General features: G+C 42.8%; 1 protein-coding gene across 1 annotated transcript in view; it reads left to right on the plus strand.

Moving 5' to 3' along the window:
* Positions 1-18012, plus strand: part of LOC109856328 — a 104281-nt gene that overhangs the window by 46399 nt on the left and 39870 nt on the right. The window lies entirely within an intron of this gene.

Below are 18012 nucleotides of genomic sequence, written 5' to 3' on the forward strand. Positions count from 1 at the left end.
CGTCGTAACACTGACATTTGACGCCCGACTTGTCTTTCTCTCTCTCTCTCTTTCTCTCTCTCTCTCCTCTCTCCCTCTTTCTCTCTCTCTCTCTCTTTCTTTCTCTCTTTCTCTCTCTCCCTCTCTCTCTCTCTCTCCCAGTTTCTTCAAACAGGCGGATCGTTTTCTCCCTTCCGGAGATAACGACGTTCTCGCACTAATCGAGACAGTCTCATCAAAGTGCTTTCGTAAACGCTCCACTCCCGTTCAATTTTCGCGAATCGAATGGAGTATCTTTGACTTGCAATTACATTTAATCCCGTATAAATGACAGGTGCCGCGTGCGGGTGGAAGCGAAAGAACTCCCTCGATCTGTGCGTGTCAAGACAACGGGAGGTATTTACGACAGTGACAATGAGATGACGCGCGAGCAGAGATCTAGACCATTCGTCAAACTTTCGACAAACGCGCGGATCGACGTCACGCGGAAACAAAACGGCAACGGATTTTGAGAATCGTCGAAATGTTCGATCGCGCAATTTGTTTGTTATAACGTCAATCTGACGTTTTTCTCATTATTAACAATTAACAGTTTACAAATAACAATAATAACGCGCGCGCGCACGCACATACACATCTTTGTCGATCGCGATATGCGCGGCGGATTAATCGGAAAACTCTCTTTGAGACTGTTGCGCAAAACGGAAGAGAGGAAAAAAAAAATCAGAAAAAAGGGAGACTAAATCGCGATTCGCTTTCTGAAAATCCCATTGGTCCACGCTCGATATCTGTAACAATCACTTTGCTTTTAGAAGCTCTCAGGGAGCTTTAGCAAGCTCGTCCTGGTAAGCTGTTATTAGACTCGGGTACATAATAGACCGCCTGCCGGTCGGTTTCGCTTCCTGCGTCGTCGCGGAACTTTGTAACGACAACGCGCGTGTTGTCTCGTGTGTGTGTGTGTGTGTCTCTCTTACCCCGTTTTGTTCATCTCATTAAATAATCTTGGCGTGAGAAATTCACAAGAGGCTGATATGTAGCAAAAAAATACGGCGGCTTTTCTTTTACTTTATATTTCGCGCGCCGATTATAACTGGGTTTTCGCGACGCATTAACATGGTTTCTTATTACGTATTCCCGCGTCGTCGCCGTTATAATTATATTCTTTCTCTCTGAAAGCGAGCTCCGCGGGAGCTGTAACGCGCTAACGACACTGTGGGAGTATAATGAACGATAATGTAACAGTATCTACTTACGGTGAAATTTTATAAGAGTAGCTATTACCGCACTTATTTTTCCCTCCTTCCCCCTCCTCCCTCCCCCCGTGTTTTCTTTTTGTTATCCACTTTGCGCGATTTTCTCTGAGAAAAAACTTCGCCGATTAGCAATCGCATATATGTATATGCGCTTTTGTCGCGCGTGTCCGTTATTATATTTTTATTCGTTATTTAAAGTCATTTTGTCAGATCCGATCTAATCGGATGTAACCAACTTAGTTGTTTTTTTTTTTTTTTTTGTTTCTGTCGTGTGATAAAAAATCAGAGATACGGTTGAAAAAATGGGAAATTTATTTTTGTTTTCAAATCCATCTCTCCGATATGCACAATTTCGTAATCCTATAAAAATGTTTCAAACAAAAGTTTATGGCATTTGCGACAAACTTGTGCGTTTGGATTGTTCTTTTTTTTTTTTTTTTTTTTTTAGTTTTAAAATTTATCGAAAAATGTTGAATTAATTTCGATCTCGCTTCGCGTATAAAACGCATTACGAAAAACAAAGAGAAAAAAACCTGCACTTTAGAGTGACAAGTTATGCGAATATTTATTAAACCGTAAAGATGCTATTAAACAAATATGATGCGCGTAAAAAAAATTGCGCGTGAAACAAACGAGTTTGCATAAAATTTACGAGCGGCTTATTCGTCAAGTAATAAATGTCGTATATAGCGGACAATATTCTGTCGACTTTAAAAGGCTGTGTGAACGTATCGCTTGAGGAACGAGCGACTTCGCCAAGAAGAAAATCAGTAAGATAGACGACCTTGCGCTTTGGCGTTTCGTTGTACGCGCGCGCTGCTCTCTCGCCTTCGTAATATATTCAATTTCTATTTCCTTCCTTCAGCGCATCCGGGCGCGCGCGGATCTCACCTTTGGGTAAACGAAGCCTTGGTTTATCATCGCGCCGTAAATCCGTTTATCGTCAAACTTTTTCCGTCTGCTAATGCCGTCTACTTACTTCGTCGTTACCGAGCGCGAGATGTTACTCGAATTGAATTCAATTTACTTTCGATATTCCCGCGCGTACAAGACGCGTACGAGACGCTTATGTAAATTGCAGAATAGAAATTACAACGAGTAATTCGCGCGTACAATACAATAAAAACATAACGCAACGAAACAGGAAGATCGGAGTAGCAAGTAGTTTTCTTTTTTCATCATTAGAGAATAGTTTTTTTTTTTTTTTTTTTTAATTTTTAACGAAAGGTTACGCGACGTGACGCCGAGTGAGCCACCGTGAAACGAACGATTTTATCAAGTTTCTTGTTATCAGAGAGAGGCGAAGAGGGGAGAAAGAAGAGGCGCGACGTAAACTCAAAAGAACATTTAACTTTGGAGAACATTGGCGCGGAACAAGATAAACCTCCTTCGGCGTTTCATCGTCGGATCTACCGTGTAATAGATTCAATTTCTTTGGTCCCCGCGTCTATCGCCGACACTCCTCATCGTTCGTTTCCCTCGCCTCACCTCATCCCCTTTGTCTTCTCGAAGAGCCCGAGCTTGAGCACACCGTCTTCGGTAAATGAAAGTTTGGCTGGATTATCGCGCTTTCGCGAGAACGAAATATGGCCGTAACCCGGATACCATTGCGAACCTCTTGAAACGTTCGAGGGTCGTCGATTCTATCTCTCGAGCTTAGCATCTCTCACAGCTGCGAGAGAAAGCTCCCGGGAGCTGCGGGCTCTCTCTCATTCTCTGAATAGAAGTACGGCGAGGGATGTTACAGCGTCGTATAACATCGTTCAACGATAACGTAACATCTGGGTCATCGCGTGGGCAGCGGCGAGCTCTCGGCGCACAGCCGAAAAAGTGGGCGATTCGGCTCGGAGACAAGAAGCACATGTCCGTGAAGACGGGAAATATCCAATGAGAAGAGGTTGGAAAACGCGCGACGGGGGAAATGAACGCATTGTGAAACGAGCGAGAAACAAGAAACACAGACTTTGGTGGAAAACTAAAAATATTGTCAGGGCGGAACGAGACGTAGAAACGGGAACGGAAACACAGCGGAGTGCATTACGGTTGTTGAAACCGCGTGTGTATCGCGAGCAACTGGACGGAGCTGAGAAACTTCGAGAAACAGAGAAAGAGAGAGAGAGAGAGAAAGAGTAAAAAACGTAGTAACAGGAAGCCGAACGTGCGCCAAGCCGAGGTGTTCGACGATGGAGATCGAGATGGAGAATACACGGTGGAGAATAGAATCGGTTGCCCGGTCGGACTAAGTAACGACGCTTACCGCATCGGCACGTGACACTCTCTCGCGTCTGTATTCTTCCCTCTTCGATTTTCTCGCTCCGGCTTTCTCGGGACCGTCTTATTCCATTCACGTTCGTTCGGAAACAAGGACGAGGAACGAGAGATGCATTAGCGGTGTCCAATTACAGGGCAGAACTTTGACTGCGGGGAGGTCAGAAGCATCATCCCATCGTCGTGTACCCCGAGAGAAGAGATGGCGATACGATTATCTCTGAGTGTGAAGATAATAAACTAATTTGCAAGGTCTACAAGGTGTAGGTTATCACAACCTCCTTTGAGATATGCGGAAGCACGCTGCTCCTCATAAACGTGTGTCCTTGCAACGTATCTCACGAAACATTGCTTCGAGTTGACACACTGCGCGCGCGCATCGACAGTGTAAATTAATTAACGCGCGATAGTAATAACCAATTAACTAATCAATTGCGATTCGGTTTGTGCGAGTTCAAAATATCTCCAACTGTTTCCGCTTTCGGAGAAATGATTGGAACTTGCGGCATTTCATTGAGGAGAGAGAGAGAGAGAGAGAGAGAGAGAGAGAGAGAGAGAGAGAGGGAGAAACAGAGAGTTAGAAAATAAATATCACGCGCGCGAATTGTGTATCGCATTATCGATGGCAATGCTTGTTATTATAATGTAATCGAATTACTGTTGTCTCAAAGATGAAATCGTAATCAAACATTGTTTGTAGAAATAAAATATCGCATTCTCTGATAATAGGACTGGGCATGATGAAATTTGCGCTAACGAATGGAAAGATTAATAATTCAAATATCGAATCGTTTCGCGTTCGTGACACACCGACGTGAGAGAGAGAGAGAGAGAGCCGACGATGATTACTCGACATACTTTATTAAAATGCGTGCAAAACGAACGCCAATGGGAAAATCCACTTATTGCGCGCGATTTGTCAGAGAAACGTACCGCGCGCAAATGGTGTAACAAATGATATATAAAATTGTCGCCGCGCGCGGGCTTGTTACTACGAAATAATAGAACGGTGTGTTTTTTTTCTCTCGGATCGGCACGGGTTTTTATTGTGTCATTATTATGCAAATAATGGCTTGGTGTTATTTTTTAAGTTACATATTCGCAGCTGAAAATCGAAGTTTCAAAAAAAAAAAAAAAAAAAAAAAAAACTGTTTTTGTTCCCTCTTTAATGCGAGAGAACGTTACTCTTGGNAAATAATGGCTTGGTGTTATTTTTTAAGTTACATACTTGTCGCGAAAGCTGCAATTTAAAAAAAAAAAAAAAAAAAAAAAAAAAACTGTTTTCGTTCCCTCTTTAATGCGAGAGAACGTTACTCTTGGCGCGACACAATATTTTTACATTGTCGTTGCAATTGACAAACAGTGTCGTGAAATTCAATTTTCTTTAAATTAATAATCTCGTCGCGATATTATGTAAAAGTTATTCTCGGAGCTGTCGAATTTCTTCGCAATAAGCGCGCGAAAATCGATATTCGCGATGGCACTCGGGAAGAAGCAACGTTCTTTTGTTAGAACGTCTCCGGTATAATCGAACGCATTTGCATTTCGGCCGCTCGCTCCGAGCGAAAATTTCACGGTAGTATCGATGACTGCGTGATCGGAGAACCGGTGTTTTATTTCGATTTTGATCAAATTTTCTTCTCCAACATTTGTCACACTCCATTTTTCGACGACTATGTTTCGCACGTACGAGAGAAAAACATAGCGCTCGTCGCGCAGTTTTCAAATTCACTGCAACTCGATATTTTCGTGCTGGAAATGTCAATAAATGGAAATGGATCACACGCATAACTATTGTTGTTTTTATTTTGGTTTTTTTTTGTTTCTGAAGGATAAAGAAAGTAAAGAGATTCTAATAAAAGCAAATCGGAATCGAATAATCTCTCTCTTTCTCTCTCTCGTATATGCACGCGATATTTCCTACGAGAGAGAGAGAGAGAAAATCTTAAACAAGACTCGCTCGATTGTAGCAAATTTGATCAACATATTGCGAATTGTCGCGAAAGATCACGGCGCAGCTTTTTGTAAACGGAAAAATCGATTTTTATAACAGCGGGTTTTGTGTCGCAATACAGGAAACGAGAAAAATCCGTCCGCGTTGTCGCGCGCGGTTGTTGTTGTCGCGCGATAACGAGAAATGCAACAATGAGATCGCGAAAGGCATCAAGTTAAGTTTTCGTTTCATTGTGTTCTGCTGGGAAATATAGAATTGTCGATTGCGCAGCAGCCCGAGTTCTCTCTGAGAAGGCGACGCGCGGCGTCAGAAAGAGCGGAAGCGCCCGCGCCGTTGAAAAAGCGCCGCGCGCGAAGAAGTTCTAACGACGAGATTGTATTTTCTACGAGGAGAGGAGAAGCGCGCGCGCGCGCGCGTTCTCCTTTCCACTTCGCTTCTCTATCCGGCGCGAAGATAGCGCGTTTCTTTTTAATTAAAAATCCGTTGCGGCAGCAATTTGAATTCATAGGTTTGCTCCTCTCCCCCTCTTTTTCTTCCTTTATTGCTATATTGCACGCGCAAATGATTCCGTCGACCTTCGTCAGGCGAAGAAACTTTGGAGTGGAAAAACGAAAGTCGCGACACTCCCGATGATAACGACAAAATAACGTCGTGCGCGCGACCGGCCGTTCTTCCCGTACACTCGGACTCGTCGGTCCTCGCTTTTCTTTAGAACACGCGGAAACGATTTATCCGCACAAGGCTTCTGACGGGCGAAACGCTTCTGATCTCCGGAATGGAGTTTGACGCGCCTTTTACATACGTGAAACGCGAAAATATCACGTGACACGGTTCGCGCAGTCAGTCTTCTCCATTTGTTTCGCATATTTTCGATATAAAAGCGCACTCAGACGTACTTTCACGTAGCGCGTATTGGTAAAAAAAAAAAAAAAAAACGAATAATACGAATAATGATATATTATAAAAGATATCGGAAAATATTAATAAAAAAAAAATATTTTCAAGCACCGTAAAGAAATTCCTACGCCTTGTGCCGGAATAGCAGAAGAAGATTAGTTCTGCGGAGAAGAAAGTTGCTGGGAGGCCTAAATGAATGTTTCAGTTTCGTCAACAAAATGGTTTTTGTTGGTGATGCAACAAAAAAATTCAGCGGGCTCGGCAAGTTCCTTCCACGCTACTCGAAACTTTTTCTTTCTCTGCGCGCGCATCGCGTTAAGTCTTGTTACGTTGTTTAATTGCGTTGAGTCTTTATTACGACTTTATTTTGTATATTGAAAAAAAGTTTGTTCGTACGTAACAAACTCCGCGTACTATTTCTCGGTATTATTATTGTTCGGAAGAGTTTTTTGATTAAAGCACACTTTGTTTACTGGACGTTTGTCAGTTATTTTGTTTGAAAAAAAAAGCGCTCTCGAGTGGCTATTAATAATTGCCTCGCTTGATTACAAAGTTGTGGGGCAGGCACAAGTGTGTGCTCCTTCACTTACTTAGCGCGAACACTTTATATAGAAAAGTTTTTCCTCTCCTCTTTCTGTTAGCTCGTTCTATTGCCATTTCCTCTCTGTGGCGTTCTAATGGGTCGGCTCGACCGCGCAGATTTCGATTTAATTAAAAATCCCGCACGGCTTAAAGCCACGTGCGCGAGCGCGCGCAACTCGTGCATTATAAATCTTCGTGTGGCGAGACGCGACGGCAACAAAAATTCCTTTTACGAATGATCACGTTTCCCCGATACGCCATTCTTTTTTTTTTTTTTTTTTTTTTTTACACACATGTCGACATTTTGATATTTTTATAGTAAAAACTATTCAATGATTCATATTATTGGATTTACATCGGCGTAGCGAATACGTCACGCGGCAAAAATATGTTGAAACATGCTAATCAAATAATAATCTTCCCGCGTTATAAAATATTCTATTTGCAATCACACGTTCAATAACTTCGTCACGTAAATTCAGTAAATTACGCATGTATGTAGAAATATAATAACAATTGTGTATTATAATAATCGAATATATAAAATTTCTATCGAAACGGACGTCATCTCTCGCGATTCATATTAAATCGCGCAATCTCCGACATTGTGTATCATCGTGAATCGCAACGTGCCAAACAATCGAATCAGCATAACGATATTAAGCTAATGTCGCCTCGTAGGAGCGAGTCAGCTAATCGGGTTGATGATTTACAGCGGCTATCGTAGCGCGCGCAGCAGTTTACATCCCCCTTTACGGTAACGGAGAAGTGCAGGCGGCGTTTAGGAAATGTAGATGCGGAGAAGGCGGTTGCCGAGAGAAGGTGCCGGAGCTGGGTTAACCGAATCCAAAATTATTACGGTCTGACTTAACTCTCTCTCTCTCTCTCTCTCTCTCTCTCTCTCTCTCTCTCTCTCTCTCTCTCTCTCTCTNCTCTCTCTCTCTCTCTCTCTCTCTCTCTCTCTCTCTCTCTCTCTCTCTCTCTTTCTCTCTATCTCGCGTATCCCATCGCTGCTGTGGAGAAACCGACTTCGAGTGACGAGCAGGACGAAATCGGAGATACAAAGCGGAACAGAGACGCAGAATTCCTGGCGGAACGACGATAAACGGGGAACGGGTGCATGAGGGCAGACCGCAGAACAGGAAGTAATACAGAGGCGCACACTAGCGATTGAGAGAAAGAGAGAAAATTATTGCGAGACGATGTGGAAACGAAAGGTAAATGCGCGGATCGCGTTTCGCCGATACCAAAGATAATCCAATAAGAGCCAATCGAATGTTTCTTGAGACGCAGACATTTTTCGAGGGTGGCGCAAGAAGAGAGAGTTTTCTAATTAAAATCCAAGTGAGAAAGATAAAATTATACCGTCAGATGTTCAACGGAAGGAAAACTCTGTAAATTGTAGTTATGTAAACCAAAAAAAAAAAAAAAAAAAAAAAAAAAAAAAAAAAAAAAAAAGAAATTGAAGAAAATCCGTTAATTTAGAAGCCAGCGAAGTGAAATTTCAAAAAATATAATTTATGACTTTAAAAAGTGTGGGATTAGCCGAAGAAAAACTGCTGCGGCGCGCGTGAGATTTAATATTTTTAGTGTCGCGACACGCGACACATATTTTATGTATTAACATTTAATCATATCTTAGTTGCGTTTATTTTATGCAACGTTAGATTTTTGTTACGTGGGGGAAAAATATGTGGAAAATTTTTTAAGCGCACAGGTTTGTGTGACGATAGAACTGTCTGGTCTGCGATCGTATTGTTTAAGGGAGTACGAAATCTATATATATATATATATAGGTACATAAGACAAAAAATATAGGTACGAAATTCGAAATGAAGAGAAGAAATAACAATAAACTAATGTGTTTTATCGTCTTCCTGTTTCTCTCTCTCTCTCTCTCTCTCTCTCTCTCTCTCTCTCTCTCTTTCTCTCTTTGGCGCCACTCTCGCAAAGACCGCGTGGCTCGCCGTAATTGCCTCGTCTAGTTCTACGTTTGAGTCTGGTTTATGGATCGAGATATCGTATATTGGATTCGAAGTACGAGAGAGAGAGAGAGAGAGAGAGAGAGAGAGAGAGAGAGCGGGTGTACAGGCGGATCGTATACAAACCCGGTTTACTCCCTGCGTGCTGATTGAACTTGTTCTCGTTGTGGCGGTGTACCGCCTGATATCGTCGTTCGGCTGATCGTCCGGCTGTCGTTTCGAAATTGCCAGTGACAATCTTCGAAGTCGATCGAAGCGAGATATTTGCCGGATATTTGCCTCGACTACGAATGCAGATTAATGAATATCGTTATCGATGCGTGCGCTTCGCGACGCGTTTTCGTCGCCGAAAACGAGAAAAGTGAGAAAAATAAACGCGCGGTATAACGCGCTGTAATGATTTTCGCGCGATTTTCCAGATGCGCGCGCGAATCTTCCGTCTAATTCAGTCGGTTGCACTTGACTGCTTCATGAGAAACGCTATACGATCTACGGAAGTTGCGAGAGAAAGAGAGAGAGAGAGAGAGAAGAGAGAGAGAGTCCGTGTTTGTTCGAAGGATGTGATTCGCAAGAGCACGATTAATAAGCGAAACCGGCGAACGGATCAATAACATTATTTCTCCTTCTGCGAATGTTCCCGCAGTAACCTCGTTTGCTTCGTCAGACAGAAGCGCACGCTACTTATTATCGTGAACAATGTCGATCTGGCGGAGTGGAACATCTCTCAGAGCGGTATCATTAGACCAATAGTATAGCGAGTATAACGAATATTCCATTCTGGATTATTGCTTTCAATATTTCATGCCACGCGCTAACTACACAAATTTTATTACGTGTCTGCGAATATTCGCAAATTCAGCGGAAAATATAAATGCCACAAAAGAGTATGTGTGTGTGTGTGTGTGCGTGTGTTTATTTTTTACATCCCAAAGTGAGAAAAAGAGAGAAAAAAATGTTGGTTTTAAATAAAAGCAAATTTTGAATAAATAATCCATAGTGTTTTTATTTGACACAGAGAATATCGCAAATTTAAGTCCTTTTTTTTTTTTGTATATATCTTTCCGTTTTAGAGTGAATATGGATTATATTCGTGAAAATGCTTCGGTGAGATTATTGTCGGCGGGATAAAAAATACATTCGGTTAATTGGGTAAAGTGGAAATTGAGAAAAAATGTGACGGAGCGCAACTTCTCCGTGAAAAATTTGATTTCATCTGATAATTTTGCAATAATAGATAGAGAAGATCGGACGTAATGTAGATTTCTGTCAAATTGATCCGCTCGCCATTAGACGGGCGAGATAAAAACAAAAAAAAAAAACAAACAAACAAACAAACAAAAAACCAAAAAACAAATCAGAGTCCCACATCAGCGTGAGCGGAAATAACAAGAACTTTCAATATTCCAATAAATAGTCCGCGGACTTTGTGCTCGCACAGGACGCGACGGGTCGTTGCATTTCTCTCTCTCTCTCTCTCTCTCTCTCTCTCTCTCTCTCTCTCTCTCTCTCTCTCTCTCTTTCTCTATAGCGGCGATTTGCATTATTCGAAATTGCAGTTTCACCGCGCTAACCGCTTACATATATTATAACACAAATTCTGAACTCCGCGGTACAAAACGGCATTGTTATCGTTAACAGCGAGATCACGATGGCAACGTGGAGCCACCGCGGCGAAACGTAATGCAAGACATAATTGCAACGCGATAATGAGTGTTTTAAACGTGGAAACGTTTCTCGCTAACGTTTTTCTTATTTTCGGGTTCTTATCCTCCGATGCGTTATTTGCAAGGTCTTGCTAAAAAAAAGAGGTTAATAAGCGAGGAAAATTGTCTTCATTTATTTAATGAGCGGAGGAATATTTTGCACGTTTTTTGTTGCATTTTAATACAATGGGCTGAGAGAGGCGCGAAAATGAAGAAAGTTTAACTATATTTTCGCTCATAAAATCACAACTCAGTTGCGTTGAAAATAAAAAAAAAAAAAATAAATAACAAAATAAAAAAAATTGCATTGTAACATTCCTTGATACAAATTGTCGGTGGAGAAATGCGGTTTCGTCTGAAAAACAATTTGCACAACACTTGTCTAAACAATTTATCCTAGCTTAGAAAAAAAAATATTCTCGCTCTCTCTTTCTCTCTTTCTCTCGTGGAATGTATTAACGAAGATGGAAGAGACGTCTTGCATCAGTGAGTGCATGGAGACGATGGATTTTCTTTTCCCCTTTAGTTACTTTCGTCAGTTTTCTTCCACACTAGCAAGTCCCTTCTTTAGACGCCGACACCATCTCGGCATACCGAATAGAATAAAATAGCGATTAATCATGGTCGTACGGATGGAGGTGAAAAATTCTCGAAGAATGGAACCGCGACGTTGATTACTTCCTGAAACGATGACGAACGAGTTTCGATCGATTCTTCTCGGGATCTCGTTTGGTGAGAAAGTTATTGAAGTGTGTTAAAAAAAAAAAAAGAAAAAAACAAAAAGAAGCATGTCGAGGAGTTTGAGCAGTTCTCAGCGGCGAAGTACGGGAGACAGATATGTACGTGTCGATATGAATACTCTTCTCTCAGACGATCATTTGTTGTGTATGACACGTAATATCCGACAACGCGGGGAAAGTTCAAACATCGGGAGGATATATCACACAGAGCGATATATCACAGGTTCTCATTAAGTTATTTACAATGGCATAATGGTATTTGAAAAACGGCGGCGAGATGTGAAACAAAAACTTGTGATTTTTTAAATTGATTCTTCGCGTGCAAATTTTTTGCGATACGTGTCGAAACTTCTGTACGGGTCTTGATCCGCACCGAAGATCCACACGACTCTTGACAGAAACGTGATTGCGTCCGGGCTTTCTCGCGTTTTCTCTTTCTCTCGTCAAACGCGAAAAGCTCGCGCACGTTACGGGGAGTAATAGTCGATAATTGTATTAAACGCCTCCCGCGGGCGTCTGCCGCAATTTACTTTTGCTTATATCCGACCGCGATTAATTATGCGCTCGCGGATATTAAGAAGTTAGTTAGTATCGAGCGCGCAAGTTCTATAATAAGTAACGAGACGTGATCAGTGAATTAAATCATAAGCGAATTCTCCCAACTCGCGCATTTACGTACGCGTCGCTGCGTTTACGTGTATTTCGGATTCAAGTGCACCCTAGCGATTCACTTGTCTCGTAAACGGTTCATTAAATGCGAAGAGCGGCATTATCGTTAAACAAAAGGTAGCCACTGAATCGCTTCGACCCGACTTTCTTTGGGAGCAATTGCACGAAGTTCGTCGAAAGTTTCTCAGCGAGTTTTGTTAAGTACATCGTAGCAAAGCGCGCGCGGCCTAACAATGACGTTGCGATGTAACTGAAACTTCTCTGAAACGTCTGACGGACGGAAAATTTCTCTTGCTCTTAAAAAACCGACGACGTCAATCCACGGATGCTTTCCGAGAGCGCGTCTCGCGAGCAAGCAATAAACTTAAACAACGTTGAGAAATACCGTGGCGTTTAAAAAAAAAAAAATCTTCCAGGCCCGCCGAACGTCAAACAAGAAGCAAAATTATGTGAAAATCTATGCGAGCGAAAATTTCGCAGCTCGCATGACAAATCACAGATTGCGCTCTGAATTTTAATAAATTTCGTGTTTTCGCGTACTGTTATTTTCCTTTCTCTCTCTCTCTCTCTCTCTCTCTATCTCTATCTCCTTCTCTCGCATTTATGGTATAAAAAAAACTTTAGTCGTGCGTTTTCTGTAGTTTAACGAACGTATTGGCATGCATATTGTTGCCTTTGCTTTGTTTAACACGCTAAACAATATGTGAATGTGGAAAGATCGCAGAGAGTATGTTTGCGCTGGTCAGTCAACTATATAAAAGATGCATCGAGAAATGCGGTCAATGCGGTTCGTTAAATTGACGCATGCATGTTTAAAATATTCAACAACACGCACACAGAAATGTATCAATTCTTAATAAAATAATTTTACTCGCACGCGCGCGCACACAAAATTATCTCTGCATTTAATTAAAATAATTCACCCTAAAAGCGTTGATTTTACTTAATATAATCAGGCCATTATTTGTTTTAATATCCCGTTCTGTCGATACTCTATAAGCAAAGTTCCGTAAATTCTAAATTAAATTTTGTGGATATATTACTTTAGAATCAATTCTCTACTGTGGCTTCTCTTTCTATTTCTATCTCTCTCTCTCTCTCTCTTGCTTTCTCTCTCGCGCTCGCGCGCGTAATCCTCTTACTTACAGTAACTTGTGGAATACTACTTGCGGATCGATAATATATTTTGAGACGAGAAATTAAATCGACACTACATATCCACTTTTCTTTGGTTCAAAAAAAAAGAAAAAAAAAATGTTGCGTAAATCGGTTGTTAAAATATCTTATCACAGAGCAAATACAAAGTAGAACTCCAAGATACGAGTCCCCCAGTGTGTTCGCACAATTTTGTTTTTTTTTTCCTTTGCAATTGCGCGAGAAAGTTGGCGATAGATTTTTGTGAACGTAAGTAAGAATTACTTTCTCTCTCTCTCTCTCTCTCTCTCTCTCTCTCTCTCTCTCTCTCTCTCTCTCTCTCTCACAGAATCATTCTAATTAAATTTTTAATTACGATCTCTTCCTCATTCAATATTTAAGAACACGCCTCCTCTCTACGCGCCACTCTCTCTCTCCGTTCGATGATCGTCTCTCTTCGCCCCTATTAAACTCCTTCCGTAATTACTCTTTAACCTTTAGGAACTCGACCGTATCGCTCGCCCGAATCCCCCGTTAGACGCGCACCGATCGAAACTCAACGGCAAAGTGTCATTCGAACTGGCAAGCGGCGAACTTTTTGGAGTTCGCGGAGTTTCAGAAGTACTTTTACGTGCGGAGAAGTACTTTTACTCGCTCGAGAATCGGGCCCGTGAAGGGAAGGGAACGCGAACATGAACGAACGGGAGATAGGGTTCCGCGGAAACACGTGCCTGACATTTTTACCCCCTCTCCCTCTCTCGTTCTCAAGGGTTAACGCGCGGCGTTACTTTCCCTTTTTTTTCTCCCAATCCCCCAATCCCTTCTTCGGCGTTCTCTCCCGGTATTGTGCGACACGCCGAGAAAGCTCATCCGTTGTCACGTGCGAGAAAACCACTCCCTCTCCATCTCGGTGCGCCTCGCACAAAGGAGCGCGCGGCGATATGATAAATAATAAGAAAAAAAAGATTAAAAAAAAAAAAGAAAAGAAAAACAACCACTTCCGAAAATGAGTCGCACATTTCCCCTCGTGTCGTCGCTTCACTCATCGGTATCCGTCTCTCTCTTTCTCTCTCTCTCCCTCTCTCTTTCTCTCTCTCTCTCATCCCCATCCACGCATTACGCTTATTTCGATTCCGCCGTCGTCAGCAATGTCACGAATTTGCTTCGTCCATGTGCATGTATAAGAAATGCGCCCGACATCGCTCCTCGTGCATTATGGAGAAGTACATAAAGCTATAGTCCCGTCGTGTTTCTTTCATGTGATATACACGCAAAAGAGAACCCGAGGTAGCATTTATTCACTCCCGCTCGCGCGCGCGCGTTATTCCTTTGCGCATTGCTTATCCGTATCTCTATTGATAATGGAGAAAATGTCTCTTAACTCGGATTTCGCGTTAGTAGCTTTTTGTCATCACTTTGGATTAGGAGGGGGAAAGGTAATTAGCGCGAAATTGCTCTCTGGCAACGCGCGGAATATTTCTCGTCGCGCGACGATATTCTCGAAATACGCAACACTTACATAGAAAAGTTACGCACTTGCGCCAACGTGCGTTTACGTGACGCGCGTGCGTTTACAACGCACGTTTCCATTTCGCTCGCGAAGTTTATTAGGAGATGGCTTTTCCGCCGTCCCGGCTCGCATCCACGCGAAATCCCCGCAGTGCGGCGGTGAAAAACTTCAAGTCAGACGCAGACGAATCTTGAGGCTAGTCTCTATTTTTCTTTTTCTCTCAGAGATCTGTTCTGGTGGCTGTTATCTCGTTCTGAAGATCGCTTCTTTGCGATTATTCCTTCCACTTGGCGGAAAAACACATCTTCTTATTTGAAAAGAGAAATCCATTTATTTAATTACATCGCGCGCATACACGTTTTAAAACGCGCGAGAAAATCTCTTTGAATTTTTTTCTTTTTCTTTTTTTTTTTTTCATGTTCGGCGCTTTGTTCGCGGCATCCTCCTTCGAGGATTATGAGCGCGGCACCTTGACCCGCGAGCTTTCAGCTTCCGTTAAGACCCGCTACTGCTTCCCGGTAAGCTCGCGGAAATGAGACGGTGTTCCTCGCTGTAACGAGTTTTCCGCGTCCGTGAGTGGTTATTCGTTGCCAAAGGATTTTCCCTTGATTTTCCCTATGACTCCGGTACGGATCTCTGCCCTCCGGGCGTCTCTTCCTCCTCCCTCCTTCCGTAAGTGGCTACCGGAGGCGAGATATCGCGTTCTGAAACGCGCGCGTGTGGGGGCCACCGGGGGCATTAATATCAACACAAGCGATTTAACGCTCCGTGAATGGATATCCGGATATTCGATCAACGCGCTGTTAGAGAGTCCCGGAAATCCCTGTCTTATTTAATATCCTTGCGAATACGCGCGTGCTTCCGTTAACACGATTTTAATGGAGTTTACCGAATATCTGAGACGCGTCTCTGAGGAAATATACGTACCATATATATATACATTTCTACGTTAATACGATAGATACACGCGGAGTTGGCAACGCGGCTGCTAATACTGTTACAACTGTCGGCGCGTTTATACGTAATGAGTTACCCCGCGCCCGCGCGCTCTCACTCAAGTTTTCGCAGAAAATTTGAACAATGGAAGTTACAAACGATAGAAAATAAATTTTCCCGAATAAAGCACATATGTACGTACGCACACACACACACACACACACGCACACGCACACACGCGCTCACGCACCACGCGATCAAAACTCTCAACGCGCGTATGAAACTCAAACATCCATTTTGTTCTAGACGGTGATTATTTTCCTCCCGCACATGTTTGACCGTAACGTCGTATTTTATGCAAACTTTTATAATTGAATACGTATATATCGCTCTCGCGACTCCACGCACCGACTCTTCTCTTTCCCCCGTTTCTCCTCGCGCGTTCTTATCGCGCAAATAAAATGTTCCCGCGGGGAAAGTCGCGAGATAAAAAAAACGGTCGGGCGCGTAATGCAAACCCGGTTAAATTATGCGAGCGCAAAAGAACTTTTGCGACTAACAAGTCGTATCTCAGTGCGCCGCGGCGCACACGGGATCGCGAAAGAGAGGAGGTGTCGGGGCGGAGAGTTGGTTTAGGGATTCAAAGACCGCGGAAAAGAACTGCGGGGAAGGCACGCTCGGGAAGCGCGGACGGAAGAGGACGGGGAAGAGATGAAGGGGAGGGGGAAGAGAATTCGCCGCTGTGTGTGCGCTTTATCACATCTAAGCGGAGAAAGAGAGAGTTTTAGGGTTCGCGCGACCATCGAATTGCGAGCGTCGGCTAAAACGGCGCGGTCGAAGGTCTAGGACGTTCTACGTAATCAACTTTGTGACAGTTTAATGATCGATGAATGAACGTGGATACTCGCCCGGCTAATTAGTCACCCGTGCGTGTAACACGATGATATTAATAGAGCGCTCGTTAATAACGAGAGACGAACACGGAAACAGCGGATAAATATATTGGAAGCGCGCTATGTTCACAGAGAAATAATCAGGATTGTCTTTAAACAACATGCGGTTTTATTCTTTGTTTTGTCATTTGTAAAACAAATCAACACTCAGCGAGATTTTTTTTTTTTTTTAATCTCGCAGATAGACTTTAATTATTACACACAACTTCATTGCACGAACGTTTCGTTAACTTTAATTTTTCTCTTGGCGTCCCAACTCTTGCGTTTTTCTCGCCGCAGGAAAAATTTATTGGCAAGGTTGTGATATATAGCATTCGCGTAAGAAGATATATGTTGATACATATATATATATATATATATATATATATATATATATAAAAGAAACGAAGAGGGTAAAAGCTTGAATCAGCAGAGGTTGCGCGCGCGGCCATTGATATTCATCTAACCCCGCAGATTAAATGATCCGAAAACCGGGAACGGCGTAACCGCGGTCAAACCGGAACGAATTTGCCAAGCCGCGGGGTTTTTCCAGCGTCTGAGAAGATGAAATTCGCGCGCGAACTATGTCTACAAATTTGTTGATGATGCGGCTACTTTTGCGGTTCAAGGAAAATTCCATTTATCGTTACTGCCACATTATGACAATGAAATAATGCCGATGGCTCAAGTACGTGTGAAAACGGCGCGGAAGATTGATCGAGCTCGCAGGCGAGAGCGAACTTTACCGAGCGTGCGAGGCTTGGCATACACAGAGGCGCGCACGTGTGCGCCAACTGCACAGCCACGTTTCACGTGATGGTAGCAATAAGGTCTTTGTGATCTCCCTGACTGCCATATACATGAGTTACCAGCAAACGGAATTTTGTTGTATTGTCACTATGCGCGGAGCCGATCCGAATCCGTCGTCCGATCGAGCAGCGACCTGTTCCACTGGCATACACACTTCTGCAGTTCCATTCTGCAGTCGATGTGAAAAAAAAAAAGAGAGAAAAAAAAAATAAAACACAACGCGGGAAAGAGCGCGCGAGAGAGAACGAATAAACAAAGGGAAATACAACCCGAAGCTTGATTCACTCTGTCACGTATGCGCCACGCTCGGCATTCCTTTTTCATTACCTTCGCCAATTTACCTTGGTTTCCTGCTGCTCCCATTTTCTTTTTCAAACCAAAAAAAAAAAAGGGATACGTATAATCGCAGCTTTTATCTTAAGACTCGACGAAATTTTCAACGAAACTTTAAATGTCTATTTAAATGGCTCGATGATTGTGAAGCTCGCGTCTTATCAATTCGATTCTCATTTCACTCTGACGCGCTCGCGCCCGGGATAGCCAGTTCCAGGGTAGCGCAACCCAAACAGGATGTCGCACATTAGATATGTAACATAAATTGCAGTCCCCAATTGCAGTCTCGATTAACTCATACTTCTTATGTTATCGAGAAAGCAAATGCAA

The sequence above is a fragment of the Pseudomyrmex gracilis genome, unplaced genomic scaffold, assembly GCF_002006095.1.
Source record: "Pseudomyrmex gracilis isolate BER0280 unplaced genomic scaffold, ASM200609v1 scaffold_114, whole genome shotgun sequence".
NCBI lineage: Eukaryota > Metazoa > Arthropoda > Insecta > Hymenoptera > Formicidae > Pseudomyrmex > Pseudomyrmex gracilis.